Raw genomic sequence first — 23,243 nt, 5'->3', positions numbered from 1 at the left:
CAACAATTCAATAGATAATATAAATATTAGCAAATGACTCCAACAAGCATTGTGAGAGCTTCAGAAGAGCAGTCTCATGACCTTTCCCTTTCTCTCTCACCTTGAACAGCAAAAGTTCTCTATCCTTGATTGAAGAAAAGCAAGAGGGAGTATGATGGTCAAGAAAAGAGCAACACTGAGGAGATGCTAGATTAAATTAAAAAAATGCTGTAATTTGCTCGAGTTGCTGTGCTTTGGAGAAAGATTGGATTAGCTTTTGGGGGAAGGGGGGGTGGTGGGGAAAAGGAAAAAAAAAAAAGAAGAAGAAAGAATTTTCCAACAGTGGTTTCAAGATTGGGAAAAGAAACTAAGTTAAGTCAGTAGCACACAAAAAGAGCAACTGTATGAAGGGAAAAATGCAACAAAAGATGAAACAAATAATAGGAGACCTGACTAGAGATAAGATGAAACAAAAGAAAGCAAAGGAGAATCAAAGCAGGAGAAAGTCTAGAAGAAGGACATGTAAGAGGAAGAGAGGGAGATTCAAAGGTGCTGTTAGGAATATCTCAGTGTATGAAGAGAAGGGTGAGCATGGGCTTTTACTTGAGGGGAAAGCAAGGAAGGAAGAGCAGAGGATGGATGAATGGGGTAAAAGGATGATCAGTATTAAAATTCATCTGTGTATGTAATCCCTTTGCACCTCTGCAAGCCTTTCCCTAGGCACTCTCCTGTTCCAGCCTCCTTCTGTCGGCAGAGAAGGCAGTAATCACACCCAGTGCCTGGGCTGCGCTGATAGGCGAGGTGAAAAAAATCTCTTTGGAAAGGAAAGGACAAACCTCTCAAAAAGAAGTCATTCACTTGTCAAATTAGTGGCTTTAATGAAAGTGGATAGAGACTAATGAAAGGTTAAACCTCTAAATTGCAATCTAACAAATGGGTTCACAGAAGACAGATCTCTTTTTATAGTAAGAAAAGAAATAATACTGACAAAATATTATTACCTTGGAGAGACCATGACCAAGCCGTGATTTCCTCAGACAGCACCGTGCTCTCCTGCTGTTCTGCTGAGCCGGGCACTCCTGCTTCTCTTGAAGGATTGACAGACAAACAACCCTTCATTGATCGCTGTACTTTGAGAGTGCTTTGATCGTTACACTGAGTCTTCAGGAATATATACTATAATGGTATCTCTGCCAGAACCCAGGCAGTTCAAAATAGAATCATTAAGTTCAGTCAAAATTCTTATGTTTACATATTGTGAAGGCTTTGGGAATTATATAGGAGCTAAACTTATATAGTGGAGTGCTTATGACAAAATTACAACAAAATAATTTAAAAAAAAAAAAAAGATTGTGGTTGGTTTCTTTCATCTTTTCTATCCTGTTTTTATCTTTGTGGCATCATTTATGGTTTTGGTTGTTGTTAAGGGAGGGCAGGAGAGGGCCTACTCCGTCTGAGCCTGAGAGGTACAATTGTACAATAGCATTGGAGGGTTAGCAGGGTATGTATCATATTTTGGTTTGGCTGAACTTTTCCTTTGCAATTTACTCTTCATCTCTTTTAGAGACTTCTTTCTTTTGTGATTTATTTTTTTCTTTATTCTTCCAGGCTTCTTTCTTGCAGACTCTTCCTATCTTGCATGTTGCTTATTACAAGGACTAGTTCCACCAACACGGGTCCTCTCTCAAGGAGGATGTAATAAGATTTTAATTTTCAAGTTCTTTGGTGCAGTGAACATTTGCTCTTACTCAGTGTTGGTGAAGGGCACTCTAAATAAATAATAATAATAAAAATTAAGCTGTTCAGGTGGGAAGACTGGCTTCAAGATGTGACACTTTGCTATGTAATTAATTTCACCATACACCACCAACTGCTTGCCTTCCTTAAGATTTGCTTATGCTGCTGTTCAAAACTTTCAGGCAAATCAAGAAACTTCCTTTCCAATCTGTAGAAGAGAGATCATGAATATTCTTTTCTTCCAAATAAGACACAGTTTTAAGTAGGACATGAATATAACAAATATGTTGTGCAAGGGTTATACTTCTAATTTTTCAGCAGTTCAGATATTTAGTAATTTGGTGTCACATCAGGAAGTTTTAATTTGAGTGTTTTATTGTGCTATACATTTAGTAGCAATCTGATACTGGAGAGAGGAAATTGCTGCAGTCCCTATTTTTCATGGTTTGTTTCAATGAATAATTAACTATCACACATGATTAATTTAAAATATTTAATAATAAAGCATTTCAGTACACCTCATGTAACATCCTGTGTCACTTTCACAGTGTGCTGCATGTAAGAAATCTGGTAGTAAAAAGTGAACGTAGAAGAGCACAAGTGCTGGAAGTGTGGATCACAGCAGTCAGGGCATGGTGGGCAGCACACTGCCCTTCTTATACTTGGCTGAGGGACCGCTAGGTCAAATGGTGAGGAAGAGGAGGGAGTGGGGTGAGAACGACTTCCAATAGTTGCAAAAGAAATCTTTAAAAAAGAACATATACAGCAGTCTTTAACTGAACCAGAAAAAATGAGGTGATTAGTCAAATTTTGTGAGGAACGAAAGATGGATCTGGTTACTTCAGGGATGTCAGATGATCCAGTGCATTGCCAGCTGGGTGACCGTTGTCCAACTTTGTCACGGGTTGGGTGTACACTCTTAAGACATTTAATGTACTTGTGCCCCAAGTTTTCTGTGTGCAAAAGGAATATTTATATTTCTAAGCATTTTGGGATCACAGAAAAAAGCTCTAAGAATTCAGTGTATTAAGTAGCATTACCCGTTTGTACCTGAGGGATTGCAGCTTACAGAGTTCTGTGCATTTTAGGAAATGGGTTTTGAAGCTGGTGCCAAACACAGAACAGCAATCTAAGAGGTGGAGTGTGGTTTAGCAGACACGGACGGTCTGGCGTTCTCCACTTGTGATGGAATAGTCACAAAGAGAGTATCGCTTCTTAAAACCCAAATCCTCTTACATGGTACCTTGAATACAAAAAGGAGAAAGTAATTGAGAATGAAAAAGGGGATAGGAAGAGGTAGAAAAAAAAAAAATACTACTTTTGCAGAAACTGCCTGGAAGACTCAGCTTTGTGGCATCTTCTGTGCCCTGGGAGGAGCCCAGGAGGAGCTCTAGGGCAGCCCATCAGGTCCCTCTCTCACTCCCACCTCCTTTCTCAGATGTATGGTTGCAGCAGCCAGGGGAAGTATCATCTCAAAACTTTTTGTAAAAGCTGAAATTATACCATGTCCTTCCACTAATGATGAGTACTTCCTGAAAACTTACTGGAGATCAAATTAATCACAGGATTTCTGAGCAGGAAAACAGACTTTTTAAACATAATCCACATTAATAACCAAAAATCTGATGCTGTAACAGTGTGAGTCACTAAAACTCCCACTGGTTTCTGTGGAGAGCCGAGTGTTTCTCAAGAGGTGCACAGCAGCTTGCAGCACTTAGGCAAAGCTGGGCTCTATTTCAGTCTTGTTCCCTGTGTGGAATACATCTCCTTTGCACTTTCTGCGGGCTAGCTGGTGACTTTTTAGCAAATATAGAAAAAAAACAGTTGCAGTTTTCTTTTCTCATGACAGTTTTTTCATAAATTTTTTTTCCTCTTTCTATCACTGAAATTTATTTTTAATTGGTTATCTTAAATCAGACATTAAATTTGGTTTTCTTTTTACAAGAGGATTCTGTGTTCCAGCCAGCATGATTTCTCACAAACCATTTCTTGCTCCTGGCTTTTAAGCAACAAGTTAGTATTTCCAGAAAAACTTACTCCATTGCTTTGACCGCAGGTTTTGGATAATGTTATTTTAAAATATCTTTGACACTTCTAAATAAGCCAACAAGAAGCATAAACAAAGTTAGTCAAGGTAGAGGCATTTATCCAGTCACATGCAGTTTGTCTTTCCTGCTGAACTCAAATTGGAGTCTCCCTTCCCTTTCAGTATGGGCAGGACAGAGTCTAATGTTGGGACTAGCCTGAGAACGACCATTGGTTTACGAGGAGATTGTGCAGAATGTGAAACTGATCCAAAGCTCATCAGGTCTTGGGGAGTCTTTCCATTTACTTTATTACTCCATTTACATCTTTGGAGCAGGCACCGTGTGAAGGAGGGAGAAGGTATTTGAGCTGTGGCTGGTGGAAAGTTCCTCAAGGACAAGTAGTCCATAAAACCTGAGTTTTGCTATCAGGCAGGCAGAGTGTGACCATAATTGCTGGGAAATCTGCTGAACAAGTTCTCAACAGTCTCTGCTAATGGAGTTTCTTTAGATTTCTGCTCATATTTGAAAGTTTTCCTTGGTGTCTTGTAAACACAAACTGTTCACCCTAAACTTCTTGCTAATATAATGAGTACAACTGTCATTTTGTCACAGAGAAACCTAGGTTGAAATACTAGCAGTAACATTTTCTGAGGGTCAGATACAGTAATGATAGGTACAAGACCAGATAGAGGTTTTGCCATTGATACAAGCAAAAGCAAGGATTGATCCCAAATACACTGTCGGCTTTTTATGAAAATTCTACATTGGGTAAAGCTAATTTACACTGTATTGCAATTCAAGTGCAATTTTCTTCTTTTCTGGCAAGTTTTCTGTTTGTTCGTGCAGGTTAAGAATAGCATGCTATGTTATGAAGTTTTGATAACATTTAAAGGAAGACTACAGTGCTTCTTATTGTATGGAGTACAGGTTGTTTCCTTAATGTATAGCAAAGTCTTGATGAGTCTCAAGAAAAAAGACCTCTAAAAGGCAAAGTACAATTTCTGTCCTAGTACTTGTCATTTTCCCATGTTATCTGTTTATGCAGTATGGAATTTTTAAAAATAAATTATATAAATATTTATGCAAATGTTGATTTATTATTCAGTAATCAATCTTTGTTGGATACATTATAGCATAATCAGTTGTATGTTAAAAAGCATTTAATTTCATGCCTTATTAACATATTATAAATTGAGGAGAGAAAATTAAATTATTATGGACAGTTTGCAAATGTAATACATATAGTGTTCTTCAATAATTGCATGAATATTGGATGTAATGTGATGTGTTCCTTCCACTCTCTTTTGTGCTCACTCTTTACCGATAAAGAGTGGAATGAAGGGCTCTAAGGGACGTACTGTACTGCCCTGAAGCAGCATCAGATTCCCATTAACATCAAAGTGAACTGTGTGCCGAGACAGAGAACCGTATAAGGCCCAGTGTGTGTAAATTAGATCAGCTCCATGTAGGCATCTGGAATTTTGAAACACGTCTACCTTTTGAGGAGCAATTTCCTGTAACTTGATTATTTTGGCAAATAGCCGCATAGTTTGGGCCCGATCCTCCTCTTTGTTTAGTCAGTGGCAAAATTCCCACTGACTTCAATGAGAACAGGACAAGATGCCAAAAAATGCGTGTGTAGCTTGTGGAGTTTGGCTATGCCTGATTTCATAGCGCTGTGAGTTTTGCAAAAATTCCTGCTGCAAAATACTATTGCCTTGTTTTGTGCTATCTTCGCACTTCACATAACAGATTTCTGCTTTCTGTAAAGGGAGTAATGATTTCTTGAGTAACTACAGAGGCAATATGTATTGGTTCATATTTTCTTTGGGATCCCCGACTCCCTAGGAATTTGAAGCCAGCTATTTGCATTGCATTTACAGGGCTTAGGATCTAGGGTTTCTGAATATGGTAGAAGCTTGACTTTTCTCTAATTAAATGTGCTTTGTCATGGAAAATGTGATACAATATAGAGTGCTGGGGTCAAAAAAACCAAAGGGCAGAATGGAACTGCGTAGTTCCGTTCAGCTGAACCATGCAAATTGGATCCCAACTGAATTGTTACTGTTAGCTGAATAACTGAGTAATCTTTGTTGTTTAGAGATAAATAATAATACATGTTACTGAATTCCACTGACAAATAAATCATTTAATGATTGAGATTATATAAGCATGCATATTGAAAAAAAAACCACTTGAGAAGTAAAGCTCCCTTCAGTCGATAACAGGACAGTTTTGTAAACCACTTAAAGCTGTGATAAAATCCTACTTGACTGGCCCACAAGCAGATGTGACAAGTTGAATTTATTTCCTCTCTTACCAGGAAGCTTTGCAGGAAACTCTTAACATATGGTGCTTTTCACTTCCATCTAGAGCTATAAATGTTATTGGAAAAGGATGTTCCCAGGAGCAGCAAGTTTCTGACGTTTCTGCCAAATGGACTCCAAATGATCCTTCTGCGGTTCTGAATTCCCCAAGTTCTTAGGAGCTGGCAGCCAAGAATCTCTGATCTAAACACAACTCACTAATTTAATTATTTTATTATAGAACTGTGCAAGGCTCTTGCAGACCAGTGACTTTGCATCTGTATTGGATCTAGCTAGCAGGAAGTACAAGTTAGAAGAGTATAAATATTTTGTTTCTTAACTGCTTTTTGCTTGAAAACTTGGAAACCATTTCACACACAAATCAGTCACACAAGTGTGAATGCAAAGGAACGAGAAATAGAGATAAAAGTAACATTGACTTGTATTTGGTTTATATTTTGAATGTCTGTATTTCCTAGGGAGACCGAGTAGCTTGTGTCCAGTAGGTAGGAGTAGTAATGAAAATCACAACATAACTTTGTACAGCTGCACTTGAGCTGTTCCTTTACCCTCCTCCCCAAGAAGGTAAATTAAGTACTTGTATGGAGAGTAAGTAATTGAATCCCTTGTATCTGGTTTACAATAGCACAAGAAGTTCAGAAGAACCACCAAAGTATATGGTTTTGTTTGATGTGGTTCCCGACTATTTCACTGCAAGAAACCAAATGGCTAAATTTTGCATCTTTTCTGTTGGAAGATCAGCTACTGGATACAAACTGACATTTATTCTAAGATTATGAACTTACATTGCAGGAGAGTTTCGCTTGTAGGTTAGCTGGAGGATTGAAAGGGGAGGGAAGAGGGTCGTGTTTCAGGCAGGAACTGCTTTGGAATGGCTTCAAAAAGAGAAGAAATATGAGCTGGAGCTGGTAACTGAAGAAACCAGGAGCAAACCCCCCACCATTACCAAAGCCTGGGCATGCCTGGTGGCAGTGTTTGGTGTGACTCTAAGCAAGTCCTCAGGCTCTGGGGGGAAACCAGGGTGGGGTTTTTTTGTCACCAAGCTCAGCTGTGAATAAAAGGCAGAGACTGATGCTGACGGGAAGGTTTTGAGTTTCTTGGACGGGAGCATTTTGCCATGAAAGAGAAAGAATAAAGGTTGCCCAGAGAGACTATGTATTCTCCAGCTGTGAAGATGTTCAAAACACACCTGGACATGGTCCTGGGCAACCTGCGCTAGCTGACACTGCTTGAGCCGGGGCGCTGGACTAGATGATCTCCAGAGGTCACTTCCAGCCTCAGTGATTCTGTCATTCTGTCATTCTGTGTATGTCTGCCTGACACAGAACCAGTGTTTGCTGAAAGAAAGGATATTGACTTAAAATCCAGCTTTGGCTTGGTGTAACTGTGATTTACACACCCCCACACCCCCACCCAACCTGTACTAGATAAGCTGGGGGAGGGGAGATGACATCCAGAGGATTGCTCTGTGATTCTGCTATACATGTTCTAATGTTCATCAGAGTGTGTAGGGGAGAAAAAATAGTGGCTCTAACTGCCAAAGTCCTTTATCTGGTAACTGCATTTTCATACAAAATAAGAAATGGAAGCCCTTCCACCAAAGAAAATGGTGATTTATCTGATATCACAAGACTTAGGATAAGTCAAAGGATTGGAAAATCATGCTCTGGAAGAATATTTCTGGTTCATGAAGGATGGAAAACAAAAATGCCAATGAGCAGTGTTGCTGAAATTTGTGCTGGTGTTCTATAAACCAGGAAGAATTGGAACTGCTGAAAGACAGCAGATAAAACAGGAGATGAACAAGGGTGATAAAAACATTTAAATCAGGAATAAAAAGCTGAATATGACTAGTTAGAATAACACTAAAAAAAATATGTCCAAGGAGTCATAATGAGAAAGGGAAATTTTTACCCATATGCATACTGGGAGAATCAGTACATTTTGTTTTTGTTTCAAGAGAAGAGCTATCTTAAGAGGGAAGAACTGGGTGAGAATCTAAGACTGTATAAAAGTGATTAAAAAATCACAGTTATGCTCTTACTGTGTGGCTACATAAGGCTTTAAAATGTTTGTTTTTCTCCTCCCTGAAGATGTCAACCTCTTAAACTCTGATGGGAAAATACAGATAAAACATCTACCCATACAGAATTAGATTCTGATGGGATTCTACTAATGCAACTGTAGTGTTTTATCCTGCCCTTCTAATTTGGCAAAGATCTCCATTGATTATGTTAATTGGTAGTGAATATTCTGCAAGCAAATTATGGCGTCCCCTTTTGGGCTGCCTCAGCTGCAGAGGGAGAACCCAGGCTATGCTCATGCATGTCCTGAGCCCAGCTTTCAGCATCAAGTGGAAAAAAAGTTCATCACAGCACCTGCTTAGTGTTCTGTGCCTGGACACCACACAACAGCACAAGAGAGTTCTTACCCGGTGAGTGACTGAGTCCAGCTCAGCCCTCACTTCCCCACTGAGATTTCGATGTTGTTATTAACCTAATTTTATTATGGCCATAATAGCCTGGATCGCTATATATGACATTAATTTATACCTTATATATCTGCTGCCAAAATTAAGTACCAAGGTATCAACAGATTTTGGTATCTTTCTGAATTAAAGGTTATTTTGGCAATTAATAAATGCTATTAGATATGTACTATCATATTTTACACCTTCAAAACATATGACATAATCAATAACATTCCTTAACATTTTAACTATCCTAAATATCTATAGCTAAGTACTTGATGTAGACTAGTCAGTTACTGTATATTAAACAAACACTAACTCAAGAGAAAACAACTATTTAGTCAAACTTCATTTTCATTTGCATCAGTGCAACCTCACTGAATTCACTGCAGTACATCTAAAGACACAATTTGGACAGTAATTTAGCAAATCTTCTTATATAGTAGAGCTGTTAAAGCTCAGTAAAAATATTTTAATAATCAATTGCTATTTAATTAACATGCAATTGCTGTCTTAGTAAATCTAAATTAAATCCCCATTTTACCCACTTAAATCAAAGTGTGAATTAACATTCTCTATTGATAAGTAGTATTATAATAGCCTTTCAATCCTGAGTTGAAGGAAAAAATCAATTGTACCATTACGTTGGATTCAGTATAAAATTAATCACATATTTCTAGCACACTGTAAATTCCTTCCTGCACCTTCTCTTGGTGCAGCCTATCTGTTCTTTGTCAGAACATCGTGGTAAGGGGACAGATTGCATTTCCCCTTCCTAGCTTTCCTAAAGAGCTCTGTAGTACTGCTTCATCCCCTTCAAAATTCACGCACACTGTAGAAAAGATGGAATAATAGAGTGACAGAGTCGGAACTTCACGCTGCTTTGGGCAGATGTTGTGGGAGAGCTCCCCCGTCTCACCACCCCTGCAGTGCAGGGACTAAAGGAGATCTGATGAGGATCAGTGAAGGGAGAAAGAGGCTAAGATGTGAGGCCGGGATGAGAGAAAAAAAATGAGGTGCATTTAGGCAGACAGAAAAGAAAGATGTGCAACAGGCACAATAATTAAGGAGGTGGGAGACGCTAGAGGATTTTTTGAAAATAAAGGGCCAGGGTAAATTTGCACAGAGGGAGACTTGAGACAGATGTATGCAGTGAGAAGGTAGAAATGCTATGTGCTTTACCTCACCTATGGAGCTCATGATATGAACTAGTCATTGACTCTGAGGACTGCGTTGACCACATTTCTGTGTCCTATGCACCCCCATGGATTTCAACCAAAGCCTGAGTAACGTTAGAGAGTCACATATTTCAGCTGTGGCCAATACTTTCCGCTAAATCTGTCTCTCATAATGATGTCTCAGCAGGACTGGGCCTCATTCTTCTGTCACTGATCAGAGCAAATCCAATCGAAGCAAATTGGAGCCAATTGGTGTTTCCATTATGCAGTGGCAGGAGAATTGAACTCATTGTCACCAAGGATATATCAGTACTTCCTATTAATGTCAGTTTTCAGTTTTATAGCATTTTGCTAAAAGTTCCCTTGGGCTGTATTTGCTATACAGATTTTCAGAGAAGGAAGACATATTTTATATTGAGAGCTCATTTGGTTTATTGTTAGAGGATGCTTGTGTTCAGAACTTAAATGGATATTACTTTCAACAAATGAAGATGTTGTCTCCTTTATTGCAACTACTGGTCTGCAAATGGGCTATTCACCCAAATTTTTATTGGAGATCTTTATAGGGCTTTGGACCAATTGAAGCAGAATTAGTATTTCTTTACTAAGCTCAATACTTGGCAATATAGTCATGACTTAGATTTTATGATAGATGACTTATTTAATATTACATACTCTGCATTAATACCAAACTTCTGTGTTTTCTAGAAAAGGACTATATTTTGCCATCGGGTATGAACATGCAACTTTGGCTAATTTAAATAAAGGTTAAAAGGACGATTTCAAGCATAATAATATATTTTAGTTTGCCATTTTTTATCTTTATTATTCTAAATTGATCTTTAAATGTCCTAGCTAGTTTTATTTTAGAAGTTCGAAGATGTATTACTTTGCCACGGTTCTACTTTGGTTTTGTTTTTTTACATCTGTCTTGATTGCTGCCATTATTGCTATTTCTTGCACTGTTTATTTATGATGTCATTTTAGCTTAAGGCTAGTGTGGTGTAATCATTCTGCCTTAAGCATAATTTTTCCCTGTGGCATGAAGACGAACATAGTGAACAGTACAAATTACAGATTGGAAATGTTGTTGCTGACATTCTGTTTAGCAGCAATAGAAATAAGCTTATGGCTCCTCTCATGGTGAGCTCTTCCAGGTGTTTTTCTCCTCTCAGACTTGCTGATGTAAATCAGGAGTAATATAATTTATTCCAGTTAAATATGGTGTTTCTCAGTGAGGAGAAGCTGCTGTCTGAAACAATAGTCTGTCCAGACCTTCATGGGGCTTGTGCCATGATTGTTAGTCACAGAAATATAAATGCTGGAAGTGCTCTCCTTTGCCTGTGATTTTTGCCACTGTTCATGTTATTTGCAGTGTCGCTGTGTCCTGTTGTTCCCAGGGAATCAGGAACCCAGCCAAGAGTGTAGAATGCAAGGGAAACAAAGCACGGTTGTTTATTGTCTTTGCAACCTTGTTTCTTGTCTGCCTTTAAAGGTTGAGGCCATAAGCCATCGTTAGTAAAATAGGAGTGGAATTTGAGTCCGTTACATGTGTTCACACATGAAAGGCCATCAGCTCAGCTCTGTAGTTACACCCACATAGTTTCCCTGTTTCCTGCTTGCAGCAAAAGTCACTCAGCTTTCAAAAGCTGATTCTCCATTTTCTGTGACTAGTTTCACACTGTTTTGATTTCATTCTTTTGGAAATTGGGAGATCTGTTGCAGAGAATCCAAAATTGCATTGCAGACGATATGAAATTGAGAGGAGCAGCTGATAACACCTGGAGGTTCTGCTGTCATTTAGAGAGAAGTCGATAAGCAGGAGAACTGGACTAACAGAAACCTCACAAAATTAAAAATTGGTAAATGCAAAGCCCTGCACTTAGGAAGGAATAAATCCATGCCCCAGTACAGGCTGGGTCTGACCAACTGGAAAGGAACTTTGCAGGAAAGGCCTGGAATCCTGGTGGACACCAAGTTTACCATTAGTCGGCAACGTCCTTTTGTGGCAAAGGATGACAGTCTTCAGCACCTTGCCAGCATGTCGAGGGACGTGACCTTTCCCCTCTACTGGGTCTTGGTGAGACGTTTGGAGTGCTGTGTCCAGTTTCAGCCTCTCCAGAACAAGAGAGATATGGAGATACTGGGGAAGCTCAACAAAAGGCTAGGAAGATGATTTGCAGTCTGGAACACATGTCATATGAGGAGAGGCTGAAATGGGTTGTTCAGCCTGGAGAAAATGCCTGGGGGGGGTGACTTATGAACATGTGTACCTGATGGGAGTCAGTGAAGAAGATGAAGCCAAGCTCTTCCCAGCAGTGACCAGAAAAAAAAACAAACACCAAACCCCAAAACAGGAGGCTATAGGCACACAGTGAAATGCAGGAAATTCCATGCAAACATGAGAAAAGCCATTTTTTACTGTGAGGTCAGTCAAACATTGGAACAGGTTGCCCAGAGAGATTTAGGAGTCTCCATCCTTGAAAGCAGTCAAAACTTGGATGGGCATGGCCCTAAGCAACTTCCTCAGGTTGAGCCTGCTTTGAGCAGCAGGATTGGACAAGATGATGTCCAGAGGTCCCTGCCAACCTGAGTGATTGTGTGAATCTCTTATCCATACCCCTACTTTCCAGATCCCAATATACATTAAATGCTTTCATTAAATGTACCACCATGACAATAAGTTGCCTACTTGAAGCGCAGTATACAACCCCCTGTCCTAGTCAGGCAAAGAGGTAGCCGTATATGATGGAGATGCTTAGGCATTGTAAAGGCATATGTTAAATGTCAGTGTGAAATTATGTAGTCCTCCTTCCTTGCAGCCCTACTGAGAGTTATGTAGCTTGGCAGATACTTTATTTTTGTTTTTATATCAGCTTTTAACCCAAAGTTTACTTTACACTTACACATTTTGCTAGCATACACCAGATACCTTCACTGGAGGTATTTTTGCAAGACGTCCATACTTATTCATACACCCTGTTTTGGGAACATGAGCCCAGCAAATGCTTCTGCTAGATTTAATAGTCTCTCATACATCAGCCTGTGATTTTTATCCCTGGCCATATTGCCAGAATGACTTCACACACCAGTCTTTGTTCCAGTTCTGCAAAGACCTAAATTCTCCATTCTCACTTCCATCAGGCCTCAGTTTATCCTAAATATTAAGTTTATAAGATACCATGTATTTTTATGGAGTCTTCTTTCTGTTTAACTGGTGAGATGTTTTTCTTTGCTGAGTATTTTTTGTAAATAGCTGTGATTCTGTAGCTTTCTTGAAAGCACTTCATTTGTTAGCATCCGATTCATGAAACAGAAGCTGTTTATTAGTTTTGACCAGGCACAGAGAACACATAGAACATATTTTAATGTACTTAGTTGAATAAGCAGAATCCTAAAAAGTAGATCTTTTTTCCAGTGCAAATACTTGTCTCCATAAATTCAGGATTTGCTTTCCATGAGAATTTGGAGATACATCTTTTAAATTCACAAACATCCTTCCTCCTCGACATGTTTGTTAAAATATTAAGAAGGTAATAAACACAAAGAAGTTTAAGCATACTAATTTTAAAATATGAAATCATTTTTGCAGAGATATTTCTTCATTATTTGCTCAGTTCTAATTTGGACTCTTTACTACCAAGACGTGAGCTGGACCCCTAACTCATTTTAAATAAGTTACTGAACAAATGATAATGACTTTTGGTCATTATCAGCATGGGCTAAATTCATGCTGGTTTTCATCAGATGAAAGACTGTGTCACACTACAATTCCCTTGAGCCATCCAGTCCCTCAGCTATCAGCAGCACTTTAATTTTCTCTTAGAGACAGTATAATGTGAGCACTCAGCCTGGTTCACTCAGAAAATGTGGTAATTTTTCATACTTTCAAACACAGATGTTCTACCAAGTTTCATCCAGAGAGGCTAAATCTACATTTTAAAGCAAGGACACCCTAGATGTTACTTTTGAAATAACATACAACATGGCACAAAGAAATAAATGAATATAATTGTGTAACAGAAGTTATAAATCAGACTCAGGAGACAAGAATAACAAAATAAAAGTGAAAAATTCACCTTTTAATTACGGTGGTGAAGCCTCTGAGATTGTGAAAACATTCATTTGTATAATTCTGATTTATACAGTCCTTACAGGAGAATTTGCTAAACATCTCTCTTGAATATAATCTTGCAGATGGGAAAAAGTTTGTGTTTTTTTCAGTTCTCACAAATTATATGATATAATTCTAAGAAAACACTTACTGTCATGAACACATTTTATCTGCAGAAATCAGATGCCAGGCCTTTAAAGAAAAACATTTAGCAAGAAATATTTTCTTTCAAATGTCAGTCTTAAATCTTTCTATTCTCTTTCCATTATTAGAACATAATATTTTTTCTTTTTCTACATTTAGCTTATTAATGTTAGTACTCCACAAACCTTCAAAATGTGTGTTCCTGGTCTCCAGAAAATTTTGAAAATTTCCTGAAATTTGTGTACTGTTAATATTTGTATACATCTGAAGTCTGGCAGATAAAGAAATATCAAGCTGTTTGTATGGCAGTTGCCAACACAGCCAAGCGGGAACATGTTCCCAGGGCCCATTTCACCGTTGCCCTCCAATCTGTAGGGGCAAACAGTAGGCACAGCAGTTGCAGAGAGTAAGCTGCAGATTTTTTTCCTGAAAAAAACAGAGAAATTAAGTGTAAAATCATAGGGGACAATCCTGAATTTAGAATATCTGGGTCTTCTACTGCAGACTTGCAGGTATAGGCCTACAAGCAATGAACATGCCTACCAGCTTAGGGGGTTGTGTTTAAACTCACGTGATTTACGGATTGATGTAGACAGAGACTTAACGGGGAAGTTTGGCTCTTTAACTTCGTGTTTATAGTCTCCTCGCGATTCTACATAATGTCACTGTTACACTTGTCACAATTCTTTGTAGATATGTCTCTGAAATGTTGCCAGTACTTACAAAAGGATTAATCTCTCCTTCCTCTCTGCATGAGTTTTCTTGAAAAAAAACCAAAAACCAAACAGTTAACATATTTGCTCTTCTTTCAAGTAGATTTTATCTTGCCCTATATAGAAATATCATGAGACATCAACAAAGGATATCTATATACTATATAACAAACACATATCAGTTTAATATTGCGCTTGTGAATATATGACACTTCAGAAGTAGTAGAACTGTGATTCAGTTTCTCAAAAGAAAATGATTCAAGGTAGCAGGCCCTAATACATCCTTCTATGAAGAAATACCTGCAGGCAAGGATAATATACAGATGCCCACGTAAATGCTGACATCCTTAGCTCAGTGAGTTTGGTTTGCACGCTCTCTTTAGAAGCTGAGGAGTGGAGAGGAAGTTTGATGTGACCCTGAGAACCCAGCGGGCTTCTTGTTGCAACCTTTCATTTCTCCTACACGTCCCTCATGGCACTGTGGACGCTACCTTCAGAAACAGTGTGCCTATCTCTGGCAAACCTGGTTACCAGAACATCCCTAGGTGTCTAATCTACATCAGAGACTGGCCAGAAGAGACCCCTTAACAGCACACACATGATGTTTAAAGCCTTGCCAAATTCTTTTTTATTATTTCTCTGTAAGTACGGTAGATGTAGCTAATGCGTGATATGTAGGGAAGCAGTTGATACCATAAGATGCTTAACAGTGTTTTAAAGCTAGAATCACAAGTCCCTGTGCTACTTTGGTCCTACAAAACCCATATGGAAGCTTCTGTGTGGTTTTTGGGTAGCATGAGATGGAGGAACTTTAAAATTAAGAGAAATCTAGAGGGCAAAATTACTATGGATGCCATGCCAGAGGAACACATAGAAAACATGTCTAGTTACTCTTTTCTTGCTTTGTACATAACTCTGCTTTTTCTGCTGAACTTTACTGAAGCTTGTCGTTACAGATGAAAATATGTCTTATAACTTTTGAAAAATGAAGATAATGGAATGTAAAGACTTCTGTTGTTTATAGCAACAATTATTGCTAATGGTTTTCAGAATCCTTTTAGAATACTTATTTGGCTGTGATTAGAGGTATTAACTGAGGAAAGACTATCAGAGCATTGAGTTAGTCAGACAAGGTATGTTTATTTTTTTCATTGAACTTAAATTGGGAAGTAAAAGAGTTCAAACATGTCTGGTAAGATTTTGACTCCACCAGTGTCACAGCTGTAACTTCATTGGCTTCATCAAGACAGTACCTTGTATCTACCATATTTCTCTATTTACCTGTGAAGTTGATCAGACAGAACATGTGGGCTGCTAATTAAAAAAAAAAAAAAACAAACACACAAAAACCCCAAAAAACATCAATGGGTTTTAAACCTCCTTTAAGAAAATTAAAATTGAAAGTATGTTATGGATTAATGTCACTTTATAGAAGCACCATCATTTTCAGTTTTAGTTTTAGATTTTTCAGTTTGCCTTCAAATGTATATAAAAAAAAAGTTGCTTTGTGATTACTTCAGTGTTTCTTCCATAGTTAAAACTATCGAGCTATTTGAGAGTGTACCTTGGATATAGGAGGTAAGATTATCTTTTCTTTAGTAGCTAATTGTTTTATTATTAGTATTCTTTCCCTGTCTGAAAATGCAGAAATTCTAGGTTTTTTTAAAAGTAAACTACATTATTTAAATGTTTAAATTTGCTTAAGCCTCAATGGGTTACTCTGACTTGCAAGGCTATTACTTTTCCAGTTGCAAACAATAATGATACTGCAAAGATATTCCATTGGAGAAAATATTTAAATAAACTTTCTTCATCCAAAAATGAGATGCAGCATATTTACATTTTTATTTGATGAAGCCTGTTCCTGCTATCTTTGTTCTTAATTTGGTCTCAAAAGAATTAGTAGTAAGAGGAAAAATAGTCTGTAAATATGTATGAAATCAAATTTAGAGGGTAGGCTAAAAGGTATTGACTGCCAGCAGTGCTAAACGGCAGGAGGCAAAATTTCCTCCATAGTTTTCTTCTTGGCTGGAAACACATTGCCTTCCATCTAGATTATTTAATCCTCAAAATGCACATCAAAGCTTCTCATCGGGTGGTGTATGTCTTTATAGGCAGTTGAATGTCAAAGATCTAGCTTAAAGATTTTTGAAAAATGTAAAACATAATAGATCCCAGATAATAACACAGCAGTGAAGCTCCTGTACTATTCCTTCCAGCAAAGTACTGGTATCACAGGTTGTAGCTAATCTTTGTGGCAAAAGGAAGACCAGATTTCCTACATGAGAATTTGTGACATCCATCCAACATAGAAATAAAATGACTGAGGCATGTTACTGCACTAATATTAGCTTGTAAACAATTCCCTGCTCTCTTTACACTGGTGGCTTGCCAGAACAATAGGCTATGAGTTATCTCACTCCTCCAGCCCAATTAGACAGTGGAAAAATGTATGCAAAATATGTATGAAGCATTTTCCTCTTGTATACTCTTAACAGGATTCAGCGCTGTCCCTCTGATTTAATTCAGTCTTTGGCAAGAGATGATTATTTGTAAGGATTGCATCAATTCTCATGAATGATTATCTCATTCTTAGGGAGTATCTTAAAAACCTTTAAAACAATTTTGGATTGTGTTTCTGAGTTTGAATTTTGCCCTGACATGAGTACATAAAATAGCTAGGTATTTGTAAGGAGCCCTGCAAGGAGACTGAGGAAATGTGGTAGCTGAAGAGTGTTTTGCTTTTTGGTGTTAGTGCTGTCACAGGAGCAGAGCTTACCCCACAGCAGCTGCCAGAAAAGAAGGGGAAGGAATAAAGAGGAGTGAGAAATAAAAAGGCCCTCTTCATCATGCAATGAAGATTTTCTGTTCTTTCTTTTCACTTCAGACTCTCCTTCCTTTTTATTTGTTTAAATACCAGTGATACAATATTTCCTATAGATGGCTCAGCTGTGACACAGAAATAAGGTAGCTGTGCTGAATACTCAGGGGTTTCATTTCACATCTGTTTAAGACAGCCTTATTTTTTAAATCCTGAGTAGTCTTGCTCCCATCTCTATCCATGACCTTCCTTTTCTTTTTTCTAGTTATCCTCTTCTTATAGCACCTTTTTCTTTTCAGCAATCTTCTCTCTAGTGGTGTAAAATCGCTCTCTCTGTTTCTGCTACCTGGAGTTTCTACTTTATTATCTTTCTGTCTTTCCAGTTCATTATTGTTTTCCATAACTTTTAATTTCCAGGCATGCTTTATAGGACACAGTATATTTTCACCTCTGAAGATACTCACCCATTCACCATACCCTTAGTTTCTCCCTCTTTCTATTGTGTTTTAAGTAATACTCTCCTGTATGCTGCCATGCTCAAACACGATTTCTATTTCTATTAAAGCAGCAAAGATTTTGCCTAGCTTTATATCTCATCAGAATTTGCTGGCATTTTGGTGGCTGTAGGACTTCAGTGGTATTTCTGAGAGAAAATCAAAACACTTCAGAGGGAAGTATTTCACAGAGTCAAAGCCCCTGTCCCTTCCTTGCCCCAGTCTTAATTGCCTTCATTGTGATTCAAGGTTGGGGAACAGCCATACAGCCTCCCCACATCTGGAAGAGCTACTCCTTGCCTAACTTTTGCTAGGTTTTTCAATCCTAATTCTCCATCTGAGAAATAGTAATTCAGGAGTTTAAGAGGACTTCCAAACACATCCTCACTCTGTTTCACTTTTGCGTTTTTCTTCCTCTTAATTTTTACCTGTGGTCAGCAACATCCATCAGTATGCCATGTGGTGTTTCAAGAACATCCTGGTATATTCCAACAGTTAATCTCTGTTGGCTTCCTCTTTGTAGCTTATGGGACTGAGATTGATCAGCCATTAGCCTTCCTCATCTGAATCGTTCTCCTTCTCCTTTGTTTGGGCTCAGTGCATTATCCTGTTTCAGTTGACTGGAGAGGTAAGGTATCACTGGCGTCTAAAACAAATATGGTCAAAAGTGTGGATGACTGAAAAGGCAGCCTCACTGCGGGCTGGGGCTCAGTGCTTGGGGCAGCCTTGCGAATCTGTGCCCAACAGGTGTAATGTTGTCAAGGGGTGTCTGTGCTACTGCTTCTGCCTTTGCGTCTCATTTGGTAGGCAAATGAATCGGCATTCCCTCTGCTTTCAGAGTACGGGCTAGTCAAACATCATCCTCGATACACAACCTTTGACTTGAATGTGAGAAGCACTCATTAAAGTCAAAGAATGATTTAGTACAGTGTGTGGCCTTTCACTTCTAATTGAAATCTGATATTATGAGATGCAGAGAAGCCACAAGTTCTGTTTAACTCACTGGCTGATTTAAGGTCTTATTGTGTCTTAAGAGGTGCTCAGTGCTACTCTGGGTGAGACTATAATAGGGGTATTTACTTTATTGTCAAGCCAGTGCAGTAAGTGTATAAAATCAACAGCAGTGCCCACGAACTCAGCAGTCATCAAATAGTAATCCATCTTGCAAGTAATCCTACTCTAATTATTTACAATAAAAGGAAGATATAACTTCAAAGAAATGCATCACAGAAGGCATTATGTAATTAACTGAAGATGTACTTGTATTGCATCCAAGCAATGGGGAATGTGCATTTACCACCTTGAAGCATTACTTTTCTTTTTTTCAGTGTTCTCTTAAATATTTTTAGTGCTTTCAGCATCTTTTTTTTTTCTTCTTTATTGCTCATTTGACTTAAAAGCCCCATAGTACCATCAGTATTTTCTTTTTATGATTTTATGAAACTCAGCAAGGCTTCCAAGAAAAAAATACATATATTACATACTATAAATATAATGTATAAGTTTACTTTTATTATTATTTCTGCACACTGAAAAAAGACTTCAGAAAGTGCAAAAACATTTGTTTGACAATCTCAAGGTTGTATATATATGAATTATGTTTTTATTAAATGGTATTGTGCCTTGATTTTTACTCTGAACGTAATACCAGTTTCATTTTGAGGACTAATAACTTGCAAATGCATGTATCTTTTTAAGTCTTCAATGATTTTAACATGTAACAGCTAAACAACCCACTGTTTAAAGTAATAACACATATGCCTTACTGAAAACACAGTAAACAAGCTGTGTAAGCAAGTTGTTTACAGTAAGCACAGTAAGCACACATTAAGCAACTTTTTCCTACACAGCCCAGGACTTCTTTGGAGTTCATTTTAAGTGTGTGTTCCTTGTTTCTGTACTGCTATATGGTACTTGTTTACCATATTATTATATGTATTTTGGATTTTAATGAATTTTGGAAAAAAGGAAAAAAAGTAATTTTCGTTTGTTTCAGGTTAAGTGTCCCTAACAAGTGGAGGGGAATAGAGAATAAGGGAGCATTGTTTAAGCAAAGAAACCAACTAACAATTAATTTGCTGAAATAATTTTCTGAGAAAAATTGGATCTAAATCAATGGTTGCATGTGCCAAGGTTAGAACATTACTTATTTAGTTAAATTTGTTTGATTGTGGAAGGCTGCCCTTTGCAAGTATGCTACAATTCATAGCACAAATCTTGTTTCTTATATTCACGTTCTCTGTTTCTTTGGATAAGTGTGATTGCTTAGTCATAAAGTGATTTGTTTAGAAAAGCCTCTTTTTTATCCTCTTCACTAAGTTATATATCACTAAATACAGAATAGATTTAGAGCTTGTAGAAGTTCATGGAAGATTTTTTTCTATGAAAAATAATTATGAAGTTAAAAATGTAAAGCCTTAAAACACAATAGACAGGAAGAGGGTTTGCTGCTAAATGACAAATTGATGTTGATTTCAGTGGCAAAATATAGCCCCTGAATCTTTTTTTGTTGCATCTTCTGTAAACAGATTTTATAACAGTACTGTGTATTCTGAAGACAGAAACTTGATGTCAGGGCCTTGTCATCTCTGGTCAGCAGAGTAGTTTGTCAGGAGAGTTTTCAACTATAAAAGCATCAGTAATTCATCAGAATATTTGCTGGGTTTTTCTGACAAAAGTGGCAAGTGTCTGTCAAGAAAAATCTGGATTTTTCCGTGACTTCCCCTAGGAATACATAACCTAGTTCCTCTAGGCCAGTTCCCAAAACCTTCTGTGTAAAACAAATAAACCATTCCCCTATAGGCTCTGGTTATTTGTAGGACACAGCAACATGACTTCGCCTGTTTCTTCCCATGTGTGAAACCAAATGAGTGACATCCATTAATACCAAGGCTTGAACATACATCTCACTGAGTGTGGCAAAAAGAAATTCCTAAAATAAAAATTCACAAATGATCTCCCTGATTTGAAATCTAGCTTTATAAGCCATTAAACACCAACAGGCTGTGAACCCATAAGGGAAGGTGAGGAATAACACCTAGATACCTAGTAGATCATAACCATGCATATAAACAAACAGTCCAGTTGCTTAAGGGTTATAGAAATTTAAATGCAAATAGCACTTGGTAATGACACCCTGGAGACTGACATTGTAGTCAATTTCTGGAGGATGCAGCATTGTAAACTTAGTTTTTGCTGCTGGTTTCCTTAGAAACTGGAACAAGATATTGTTCAGGACGCAAAATAATATCCTGTTTCAGTGGCTGAGGATCTTGAACTAAAAAGTAATTGATTTTGCATGAGACACTGGATTGTCATGTACTCTTTCTAGGAAATATTATGGCACAAAATGTATATATGTTGAAATGGTTTCAAATCTGCCATTTTAGTTCTAGTGATCTCACTGTGTAAGTACTAAAACTGTTGAAAAATTAGCTTTTAAACCATTCAAGGGGTCAGTTCACTCACAGTGCTTGGGAGTTTTAAATACTTTACTAATAATCTTATAATCACCGCTCAAGCACACCGAGTATTCTGCTTCTTAGCAAGACATAAATCTTCATGTATACCTTGGTCATGAAAGGATGCATTTAATGTGTTCAGCAAGTGAATGTGTATAAAGTACATCATAGATTAAGGAATGATCCTGCTTGGAATACATGATAAATACAGATTAAGAGCTACAGAGAACTGCAAAGTCTACAGGGAGGCATTAAGGTAATTTCAAGATTTTGTTCATAAGAAGAAACCAGAGCATTTCTGAATGAAGCATTTCTTAAGACTTAAAAAAAAAAATAATTGTATTGCAAGTGGACACTGTTGCTCTCGTTTATGCATGTATCTGAATAGTCAAGTATATATATGAATGCTTAGAACATGCCCACATTTGAGTGCCAAACCAAATGGGCATTGAGTTGTATTTACAGGGCCTCAATGTGAAGATGTGTAATGGTATAACGTAAATGATTTCATTTGTTACTTTAAAAGAAAAGGTTGATTATGGTTGGACAATATAGACAGAGAATACAAAGAACAAAAGTTAAAAAACAAAAGGAAATAAACTAGCACGAACATTATTTTTATACCTCACATTTTTTTAGTTTTGTTCATGAAAACACTAGTATTTTGAGTTGAGGTGCTCTAGTTTTTTGACTTCTAAATTAACCTGGTTCTTTATAGTTATGAACACCCACTTTCTGAAAATTGAGACTATGGTAGCCTAGACTGGGCACCCAGAAAATAAGTTGAAGGGTTTTTAAAAATAATGGTCTGGTTTATAAAACAGATTTTATGGAATACTTGATTCTCATTTTCCCACTTCAGGTTTTGTAATATTTTTTTAATAATACCCTATGCATTCATTCTATCATTTTACAAATCCTAGCAGAGGTACTGCTAGAGAGCATACATTGCTTCATAGTCAAATCTCTCGAGTTATTTGTTAAAAGATTGTTCTTGATTTTTTGTATTCTCAAAATATATTTCTGTTTTGCCTGTTCTTGATAATACAGATACAAGACAGTTATTGTTTGCAAAATGAAGTTCCATGCTTCATATAAACCTTTTTATCACTATGTTTTTGTGGAAATCATTATTTTATGGATGTTAAAGATTATTCACAATTCATTCTGCAAAATAGGATTTTACAAAAGGCACTTCCCCAAATATTCTTTTGACATATTACAGTTTATCTTTTGTTTATGTGAACACACCTTCATGTCAGCTTGGAACAGTGTATTTTTCCCCTCCGTCCCTCCAAGCATATGTCGCTTTTATCAAAGAATATGCCTTTTTTTTTATCTTAAATGTTCTCTACACCTGGAAGTGAAATGTCCAACACTTTTCTTACAAGGACATTGCAAAAGAATCAATAATACAAATTATACTACAAATACACTATTATACATTCAGATGCTGTTTAGGTATTAATGTTATGGCAAAGGAAAGTTGGAACATTCATGAATTTAAATATTTTTCATATAAACTATGTAAATATAATGATTAACAATCAGCTACATTCACTATTCAGGACATGCAATGTAGCATTTTCCTAATTACACTTACCAGTGTGGGAGGATATGACTGCAGAGGAAGATTAAACTATTTGTATTTATTCAGTGTTGCTTTATAGCATTAACCAGGAAACTCACTTTTGCAATACTGAATACAAGAATCTAGAATAACCTGAAGATTTGATTAGGGTGGCAGCAGCCTGCACCAGGCTTGGCTAGAGGTGGCA

At 37.4% G+C, this 23,243-nt stretch overlaps 1 long non-coding RNA gene across 3 annotated transcripts in view; it reads left to right on the top strand.

Moving 5' to 3' along the window:
- Positions 1-23,243, top strand: part of LOC308071369 — a 300,702-nt gene that overhangs the window by 41,782 nt on the left and 235,677 nt on the right. For all 3 annotated transcript variants that reach the window (XR_013931118.1, XR_013931119.1, XR_013931120.1), the window contains exon 1: positions 1-23,243. This exon is cut by the window's left edge and continues 41,782 nt beyond it; it is cut by the window's right edge and continues 50,365 nt beyond it. This is a non-coding gene — a long non-coding RNA (uncharacterized lncRNA).

The sequence above is a fragment of the Falco punctatus genome (genome assembly GCF_963210335.1).
Source record: "Falco punctatus genome assembly, chromosome: 11".
Classification (NCBI taxonomy): domain Eukaryota; kingdom Metazoa; phylum Chordata; class Aves; order Falconiformes; family Falconidae; genus Falco; species Falco punctatus.
Note: the sequence above shows the minus strand (reverse complement) of the source record. Positions and strands in the feature narration are given on the sequence as shown.